The sequence below is a fragment of the Myotis lucifugus genome, unplaced genomic scaffold, assembly GCF_000147115.1.
Source record: "Myotis lucifugus unplaced genomic scaffold, Myoluc2.0 scaffold_212, whole genome shotgun sequence".
NCBI classification, from domain to species: domain Eukaryota; kingdom Metazoa; phylum Chordata; class Mammalia; order Chiroptera; family Vespertilionidae; genus Myotis; species Myotis lucifugus.
In genome coordinates, this window is record NW_005871260.1 from 787666 (window position 1) to 798339 (window position 10674).

Here is a 10674-nt window from a genome sequence, read left to right on the forward strand (position 1 = left end):
TACTAATCTTACCACACGAGTCAATGAATTTGCTGTAAAGAAATAACAAGCCAACTACAATTCCTTGATTTGCAACTTTATAAAGTCAACATTAATTCTCTCTTTCCATTGCTGACCTAAATCTTTAGTCAATCCAAATATCATTACCTTGTTTGATATAACACAAATTTGTACATAATAGCAAGCCTTATATTTGTTTTATTTCTAATATGCAGGCAAAACTGGCTGCTTCAAAACCTAAAGGTTATAAACTCCAGGGACAAAATTGTAGAATAAACTCAAGCAAAACTGAGGCATTGGGGGGAGGGGAGGAATCAAGCAGAGAATATTAGCAATGAGAGCAATATTATTTGTGTAGTTAGAAATATTGTGATGCTATTAAGTAACAAGACAACTTTTAAAAGATGGGCTTAAATTTAAAGGTTTTGTTTTACAAGTTTTAGAGCTGCAAAAGTTAACTCTTATTGAGCACTTATTGTAAACCACAATTAATTCTCATAGAAATCCAAAGGGTTAAGAGTAAGTAAAGTCCCCATTAATTGATGAGAAAACCAAAATATAGAGAAACTGAGTAGCTTGCCCAAAGTCCCATAGCTATCAAGTGGGGCTGGGGTAGGACTTCCACACAGACTTTGCTCTCAGAGCCCATCGTTTTAACTACTTGGCATTTGACCTCTTTTCCATTCACTATACCCAACATCCCTGGAACTAGTATCGCAAAACCTTGGGGTGATCCTTTATCAAAATAACAAAAATGCCTTACAGCATCTTGCACAATATTTACATAAAACACTTGAACTATTTGCAACTTTGATGCACATAAAACCGATCACTGTGCTTTTAGAGTATTTCTTTCTGCCATGTGTGCTGTCTGCTCAAGCTGGTGTTGAGCAATATTACTTTAGGGTGGGGAAGATGCCAAAAAGTAGAAGATGGAGAACAATTCAGTGGGGATAAGGGAGACTTGCAAGGACAAGAAATTGTGTGCATTTTTTAGTCTAACAGAGAAAAACAACATTAAACTTAAAATAGGTTAAAAAAACACACACAACTTTGGCAGCAATGTTGTGCTACATACTCTCTTATGTAAAACTCGCTGAACTCTCCTAATTACTCTGTGAGGTAAGCATTGTTACCCTTTTTAAATGTGAGCAACCTGAAGTGAACCAATGAAGAGACAAAATTCAAACCCAAGTCTTCTCCTGACAAATCCTTGCTCTATCTTCTACTGCTCTGCTACTCTTGGACAATGAAATGCAGTGTGAATGCCAGTTCTACAGTCAGTCCAAATCCTTGCCTTTCACATCATATTGACAATGAGATGCTCCTACAAATTAAAACGACAATTTGATGCTGATAGTTAAAAAGGATGACTATATCAAATGTTGGCAAGGATGTAGAAAAACTAGAACTCTCACATATTCATGGTGGGGGTGGAAAATGGTACAACCTTACTTATTAGCTGTGTAACCTTGAGCCAAATTAGTTAAACTCTTTGTAGCCTGCTTTCTTAATTTGTAAAATGGGAATGATAATCACACATAAAGAGTTGTTGTGCCCTGGTGTTACTGGTCAGGGCACATACCTAGGTTGTAAGTTTGATCCCTGATTAGGGTGTGTAATGGAGGCAACCAATTGAGGTTTCTCTTTCACCTCTCTCTTCTCTCCCTCCCCACTCTCTAAAAAAATTAATAAAACCATACCTTTCAGTGAGGATAAAAAAAATAAAAATAGCCTGAGGACAGACAGGTTGCAGGTTTGATTCCTAGTTAAGGGCATGTAGGGATATGTGCAGGAGACAAACAATTGATGTGTCTCTCTCACATTGATGTTTCTCTCTCTCTCTCTCTCTCTCTCTCTCTCTCTCTCTCTCTCCCCTCTCCCTTCCACTCTCTCTAAAAAAAAAAAATCAATGGAAAAAAATAACCTCAGGTGAGGATAAATAAATAATTCTAACCTTATAAAGTTCAATTGTTTTGGGGAGGGCAGATATTAAATAAGTAAAAATGTAAATAAACAAGGTCATTACAGACTGTGATGAATCGTATAATGGAAATAAAACAGGCAAGGAGACAGAGTCACTGTAAAAAGAGGCTCCTTGAGAGGATGGCAAGGGAAGTTCTTTCTAAGTAGGTGGGCTTTAAACTGATAACAGACGATGAGAATAAATGAGTTATGCAAAAATCTTGGAGAAGAAGAGTATTCTGGGCAGAAAAAAAGGAGCAAGTGCTCTTGACAAATATATGTTTTATAAGTGAATTAAGAGTATACATTGATTAACAATATTTTATGACAATTTACTTTGTAATCTACATTACAATTCTTTGATAGTTCCCTTTTACATGTTGTTCCCAGTTAGCAAGCAAATGAGAACATAAAATTCGAAGTGCATTTTCCTCCTTTAAGAAATTGTGTTATGTATCTGTCATTTGTACACATAAATTCAGGCAAGCATTCCTTGGCAGTCCTACTAAATTGTATACATATGAGTTATGAATGGGTTTGTTTACTGGGTCCAAGAATTACATATATCCCCAGGGCTAAGAAATTCTCAGGGAGTCTCTGCCAACTCCACAAAATTATGGCCTTATATGAATCCCACAAGGAGGAAAAGAAATTATCTTATCATCCCTGTACTTTTTTTCTAGCATGTAGTAAACAATTGCTGTTAGAGCATAGAAAAAGAAAATTGATAAAAATAACATTCATACTTCACAGATCTTTTCTCTCCAGCTCATAAACTCAGAGAACTATATTCAAAATGAAAATGCAGAAGTGGTGTTGAGAAGTTGGATAAATAAAAGAACTGAGGGGCTTGTAAATGAGAGACATACTAGGTAATACCTGTTTTTCTACCTGCTGTGGTTCATTACATGTAAATTGTTCAAATGGCCATGGTTCCTGCAACATATCAGCTTCCCAGAACAGACTGGAGAGCAAGAGAAACTCTATGGTCATTACATGCCAAAATTATATAGTTTCAGAGAAGAGCTTGAGGAAATTGGAGGTGAGTAATGGGCTTTCCACCAGATATTACTCTCTCGTTCTAAATTCAAGAGGGAGGCAGGTTGATGAACCACATATTTGCATATTGCTTATCTAATGCACGTGTAAAAAAAATATATTCATGAACTGAATCAGTCTATCCATCTTCCCACTTAAGTGCAGGCTCCTATAAAGATAGAATTTCAAGACCTAACCCCCCAATAAAAACCTGGTAATTTTTAAAAGGTCTTTGTACTTACTAAAAAAAACACTGTTAGAACTTAATTTCTTTAAGTGAAAGCACTGGTCTTTATTTACATGAAAATAACCTTAGTAAATGAGTTTGGGCTCTTTCCTTGAGCGCAAATTTTTTTTTTAAAAATATATTTTATTGATTTTTTACAGAGAGGAAGGGAGAGAGATAGAGAGTTAGAGAAAAGACACCAAATGGTGAGCCTTAATCACCACAAGTAAATTTCCCCTACCTCAAAATTTTCTTTGTAGCAAGTACATGCCCTTGACCGGAATCGAACCTGGGACCCTTCAGTCCGCAGGCCGACGCTCTATCCACTGAGCCAAACCGGTTTCCTTGAGCGCAAATTTTTATAATGGATAGATCAAGAGTATAAAAGCACTAAGCATACTAGTATAAGATCATAGGAAAGTAGAGAAAAGACACCAAATGGTGAGCCTTAATCACCACAAGTAAATTTCCCCTACCTCAAAATTTTCTTTGTAGCAAGTTTTGTCTCTGGGTGTCGGTTTAAGTTCCTGGCTAATTGGCAAACTAGGTAAGTGAGATAGAACTCAGCATGTAAACATAAAACTTCTAAATGACAGTTGCCAAAAAAACTCAAGTTGCTGTAATGCCCTGGGTCCCCTCCTGGGGCTATGAACTGGAAACTCAGGGTGGTAAGATGGAGCAACCATAGAGTTCACCTCATTGTTATTCTGTATCTTGGAGATTGCTGTTCTTCGTTGCTTAATGTCCATGAAAATCGTTGGTTCATATATTTTGTCTGTTTTATTTTTATTATTTTTTATTTATTTGGGGGGGGGATTTAATCCTCACCTGAGGATATTTTTCCATTGATTTTCAGAGAGACTGGAAGGAAGGGGGAGAGACAGAGAGAGAGAAACATCAATGTGAGAGAGACACATCAATTGCCTGCCTCCCACATGCACCCTGACAGGGGCTGGGGATCAAGCCTGCAACTGAGGTATGCACCCTTGACAGGAATCAAACCCGTGACCCTTCAGTCACTGGGCTGAAGCGCTCACCACTGAGAGACACCGGCTAGGGCCTTTTTTATTTTTTTTGGTTGTTTTGGGTAGAAGGGTAAATCGGGTTCCTGTTACTCCATCTTGGATGGAAATGGAAGTCTCAGAAATAAATTTTAAGAGTACATTTATTATATTTTGTCTGAAATGTAAAAGTGTTTTGTAACAAGAATTTTTATATTCTCTAAAGTGGTGGCATCTGCTAAGTGCCTTCCTCAACATCCAAGTTCCCTTTTGTTCTCAGTAATGGAACACTAAATAAAGACACACCTAGCTAAAAGGCACAGTTCTCGGTCTCCCGGCATATTGGAATATGGACTCTATAACAAATCTCGACTTCTGGGTGGCTTATTTGACTGGGTGCTGCCAGTAGAGTTGTGGACAATAATGTGCTGAACCTCTGAGATGCTCCTTAGATTCTTGCTTCCCCCCACCCTGCAGCTGAGACTGCAAACGCAATGCCTGGAGCACTTGCAGCTATTTGGGGCCACAAAGGAAACTTGCACATCTTTAATGACTGACCAGAAACCTGCAAATGGCCTGGTTCTTGATGATTCTGAGGAGCTACCATAGCAACTTGAGTATGGAATTCTTATCGTATAAAAGGCAGTTAAATTCTTTGTTAACTAGTGGACATGCTGGGTGCAAGCATGAACTGAGAGTCTGAGTAGATAAAGACAGCTAGAGTTTGCAGACCAGAGCACTAAACACGAGAGAGCTTCACAGAGAGAGAACTCTGACATCTGCAGAATCCCCCTCAACTATTTGGCAAAGTACTCATCAGTTCATCGATGTGAAGAAAACAACCAAGTTTAGGAATAAAAACAAACAAAAACAAGCATTAGAGAATAGTGCCTGGCACTCACAAGGGGCTGGCAATAGTGTCTGTTCCCACCAGGCAGATTGGAAAAAAACATAATTCACAGGGTAATGCGTAATAACCTCACCAAGTTGCCTCAGTAATTAACAATCCCATAGAGCACTACTCTGAACCTGTGAAACAAATCATAAAAGGATCAAATCGTTTGTATTCTTGTATCTAAGTTCACTGGACCCTATAACAAATCTCAAAAATATTTATAGCAATACAAACATATACACCTAATGAGGTAAAGATTCAATATCTGTCATCAAATCAACTAAATGAGTTTCTCAAGTTTGCCTGGTATAAAATAATATCTGAAAATAAATTATATTTCTATATAACAGCAGTATATAACCCGAAATTGAAATAAAAACACCACTTTAAATAACATCAAAAATATGACGTACATAGGAATAAATCTGTAAAAAAAAAATGTAAAAGACTTGTGTACTCAAAACGGAATGACTGGTTCATTGGCCTGAGGGGCACATCTTCTCTCACTCCAAGTCTCTTAGAAAATGGAAGGCTTCCAAGTCATCCAATAAATGGGTCAAAGCAATATTCTGCATTACAGCATGTTCCTCCAAAGTCCAAAGGCCCATCAAACACAGTGCTTGTTTTTCTTGTGGCAAGAAGTATGAGGTGCAACAATATAGTCTTCATCTTAGAAGGGGATATCCCAGTCCAGGAAACTTTACCAATATGGCAAGCTCCTGTCTCGCCATGGGGCTGTCTTCCACTTTCTAGTACTAGGGAATCATTTAGGGCACTTACCACTACTTGCTCACAAGATTCAATTAGCGTGTTGTCATCAATCGAATGGACCAGTGACGGTTCATGACATATCAAGATGACTAAGTATGCAGACACATTATGACAGAGAGCAAGAAAGTTGACCTAGGTCTGGGTCAAGACAGTAAGTTTGCCCTTGCCATGCAAAAGCAAACTGCTTTTGATCCTTTCTACTGATTAAGACTGAGCAAAACGCAGTTACCACATCAATAGTTGGCTACTGAATACCACTGGCTATGTCCATCTGCTCCAATAAAGCTACCATATTTGGCATGTCAGCTGCTATTGGGGCTACCATCTGTTCAGATTTAAGGTATTCCAATATTACCCTTCACTATCCATATGTTTTTTTTTCCAGCCAAGAACTGAGCCTTGACCTGATAGGGAGCACCATCCTTGCATCCTTTCAGTCTTATAGAGTGGCACTAATTTCTGAAATTCCTCTTGGATGGTACTGCTTCTGATGTACTCTCTTTGCCATGGGTAAGTGGCAGTTTCAGGGACTTGCACTTGGCTCTTACTGACATTATGGTTCTCACTACGCAAGTCTTTGGTCAAATGTAAAAGGTCTGCTTGTGCCAAGAATATTTTTTCCAATTACAGGACCAGGAAATTTACCGCAAGCTGGATCTGTGGTCTCACTGGGCCCACTGTAAGATGGGCTTGGGCCAGGATTCTATATATCAACTAGCCTGCATAAATTTCACTTTGTTACTGGCCCTCAAACAGTCTGAATATTCTCCTTTCTCCAGTGGACAGATAGTCTGGGAAAAAAATCACAGGTCTCTTTGGGGAAGGTTTGGAAAGTACATACTAGGGTGATGACATCGCAGGGTACGCCCTCAAGGGCAAACACCCTCTGCTTCTATCAGCTGGCTCTGGGTCTGTGAACTGCCTTAGGTCTGGAGTGAATGAGAAATTGCAATTTCCTCTTAATAATAGCTGACATCGGCCCACTACTCACCACCTCTCTCTTTTTTTAAATTCCTTTTTAAAAACTATTGTTTTTCTGCCAATCAGGATAAACCCTAGCCTACTGTCTATTTTGACTCTAGAAACATTATGACCTATTAGCCATCACCCTAGGTCCCTATGGATCAAGGCATCCTTATTATCATCCCACTGTTTCTGTCCATTACTAGGTGACCAAAGATTTATTGTCAAAACCAGGGCACTGTTGAGAGTGAAATCTGGCACTATTGCTAATTATACTAGGACAACAGGCAAAAACTGTCCCAGGCAAACTATGTCATGCATTGACCTTACTCTTGTGGTAATTAGATCTGTCTTGCCTCCGATGATTTAGTGCTGCCACCTGGCTTCTGCCAAGTCTTAATCCCTCATCTTCCTGAACTCCAAGGAGCACACTTCAATGCTGCATCTCACACCTTCAGCTCCAGCCTATACAGGACAGCAACCATTAAACTTCTCAAAGATATTGGTGACTCCTTCACAGGTACATTTTGTTGCCTTTAGAAAGGAGGCACCCCTTAGGACCTCTCACAAACTGTTAGCTGGTGGGTCCTTAGATTTCACACAGTAAGTTCATTCTAGCATTCCCACGTCCTTGAGTCCTCTGAACACTTTCCCAATCTCATGCCAAGGAAATTCTGGCATCACTATTTAATTCAATATAGGCTATTGCTGTATCCAGACTTCAAAAATCCATGCCAGGTGCCTTTCTCAAAATACTGAGCCCCAAGTCATAGAAGAAAGCCTCCATAGCCATGAATTATCCCCTATCTAGTCCTATAGTTTACACTCCTGCCCAGTCCCATGTTCTAAAGATCTGGTCCCTCACATGTGCCCTTGGTTCATGCCTGTATATGTGATCCACATTGTTCAATTCCCTCAACATGCAAGCTACTTCTTCCTGGAGCAGACTACTTTCTCATTTGACCTGTGCTGAAATCTGGCCCTAGTTTTCTACCTAGGCCGTGGTTGGCAAACTGCGGCTCTCGAGCCACATGCAGCTTTTTGGCCCCTTGAGTGTGGCTCTTCCACAAAATACCACGTGCGGGCGCACGTACAGTGTGATTGAAACTTTGTGGCCCATGCGCAGAGGTTGGTTTTCGGCCTGGGTGAGTCTATTTTGAAGAAGTACTGTTGATTATTTGGCTCTGTTGACTAATGAGTTTGCCGACCACTGACCTAGGGCATTGGTTAGGGGGCGGGGAGGGGGGGGGGCTCGTGCTAATAATTGGCACCATTTTATGAGACACCTGCTATAGCTGAGGCCATTGCATAGTCTCCAGGTACCAGGACTCTTGCCCTAGCAAGTGGAAGGGTCTGCTTTTGCTAGTTTAGAGAGATTAAACGAATTTGTGTGTTAGAGAATTCTCAGGCTCACCTATCTAAATGCCCTAATTCCAGATCTCAGGACCCTACTCGTTTTCTATCAAGGTCCTGTATTTTACACAGGAAATCTGTTCAGTTTGCACAGTCAGTCCTTTGCAGCACTGCCACCCTTAAGTCAGATCCAGGGCCTAATTTTCATCACCGTCTACCTCGTGGCTGCAGGAATTGAGCGTTCTTCCAAACTACTCTAGAAGCTTATTGGTCAAGGTCAGAGTATTTCCTTTCCTTCAGTGCACAGTCATGATGGTAAATTCCTGCCATCACTTTGAGGAAAGCTTAGAGCAGTGGTCGGCGAACCGCGGCTCACGAGCCACATGCGGCTCTTTGGCCCCTTGAGTGTGGCTCTTCCACAAAATACCACGTGCGGGCACGCACGTACAGTGCGAAGTTGACTTAAAACTTTAAGTAAAGTTTATTAAGTTAATTTTAGGGAACGTTGTGGAGTGAAAGAAGATGTAGTGTCGAGGATTGAGAAAGGTATGTTGAGATGGTTTGGACATATAGAGAGGATGAACGAAAGGAGATAGACGAAACAAGTATACAAGACGAGTGTGGATGGGAGAGTTGGAAGGGGTCGACCTCAGCGAACGTACCTCAATCAGAATGAGGACGTTTTTAGCAAAGGCCAGCTTAGTAGTACCCTAATTAAGTTAATAACAATGTACCTACCTATATGGTTTAAGTTTTAAAAAGTTGGGTCTCAAAAGAAATTTCAATCGTTGTACTGTTGATATTTGGCTCTGTTGACTAATGAGTTTGCCGACCACTGGCTTAGAGGAAGATCTACAGCATATATTGTAGCCCAGTGGCAGGGCACTTTCTCACAGGACCCGCCCTCCTCTTCAATCAAAGCCTGTTGAGCTTGTGAACAGGTCTGCAGCTGGATGAGGGGCATTGACTCTCCATTGTGGTGACTTGAGTCAGTTTTTTGGATACGTGATCTGGATTTTTTTTTTTCATGTTATAAAGATGAAGAAACACTTGGTTAGAATGTATATCATTTATGTAGCTGATGGCCAAACATTTTGATTATCTCTTCATCTGTGATGCTTATGTCTCTCAGAGGTCAGTGTTTCTATTTAGCTCGGCTTTATTGGGATCCTAGCATCCAGTTGAAATCAGGGGACCCGTGGCAATGGCAGATTCTCACGTCATCCTGCCTGGCTTACAGAGGACAAAGACTACTGAGCTTTTCTGTGATACTGAGGCTGTCTCACCAGTGTGTTGCTTAATGACCTAGTGAAGGAAGGATCCCCTGAGGCATCCAGGATGATGTCACGAGGGTGGGGGGTTAGTGTACATGTCTCTTATGATAAATCCACTCCACCATACCCATCCTCTGAAACCTTTAAATTCCTTCCTCCGCATTATTGGGGAAATTTCTGCCTCTCCTGCTCAATAAATACATGTCACCATTGAACCCAAGTTCTATCAATCAACCAAGGAAACGATTAGAACCACTTCCAGATGTGCAAGATAACGAATTACATCCCTAATCTCTGGAAAGGATAATCCTTTCAATTTCTTTGACTCAGTTGTGGATCAGAGACAGTGTATCATAAAGAATTAGTTAAATAGATATTGAAAGACTGAAAAGGAAAAAGGAAAAAAATTGAGAGAACACAGAAATAATACTGCCATCCCAAGAGCTGGGGAACAAGTTTTTATTAAAACTTAGAAGCTTGAAGAGCCTCCACGTAGCCGGATGCTGGCCTCTGAGGATGGGGACTGGAAGACGGTGTTTCTGAAGGGGTGATGATGGCAGGCACTTAACACAAAGCCCAAAGGTGCTGGCTGGTTATTTCTCCTTTCCAGGCTCCCAGTCTCCCTCTAGTGTTCCTTTTTGGAAAAACCTAACAGGGAGCTAGCTGCTTGGCCACTGTTCATAAAGTATCACAAAGCAAAGTACAGAAGTGGGGTTGGAGCTGAAAAACCACAGCTTAATAACTAGCAGGGCCCTCAGACTACCACAGTGGCAACTGGCTCACGTAACCCATTATTTGGGTGACCAATGCCATGAACAGGGCCCAGTCTCTTCCATAATCCTTATGCTTATAATTGTCCCCATATCCGGAGACATGAGATGTGCTACAGCCATAGCACATGCCAGAGTCTCAATCCCCCCCTCCCACACCCCACCCCACCACTTCATCCCAATTAACCCTAGATGAAAGCTTTAGTGATTTTGTCGCTATTATAAGCAGGAGTTATTACCACCTACACTCACCACTAGCAATAGGGCCCCTATTGCCATCAGACTGGGGAGAAACACAACTCCAAATCCTTTCCTGAGGGGTCTGCTTCCAAGGGTTATTTCTGGTTCCAGCAGTCTTAGCCTGAGTGCTCTAGAGCACAGAGCCTGAGGCAAACACTTGTATCTTGCTACTTTACCC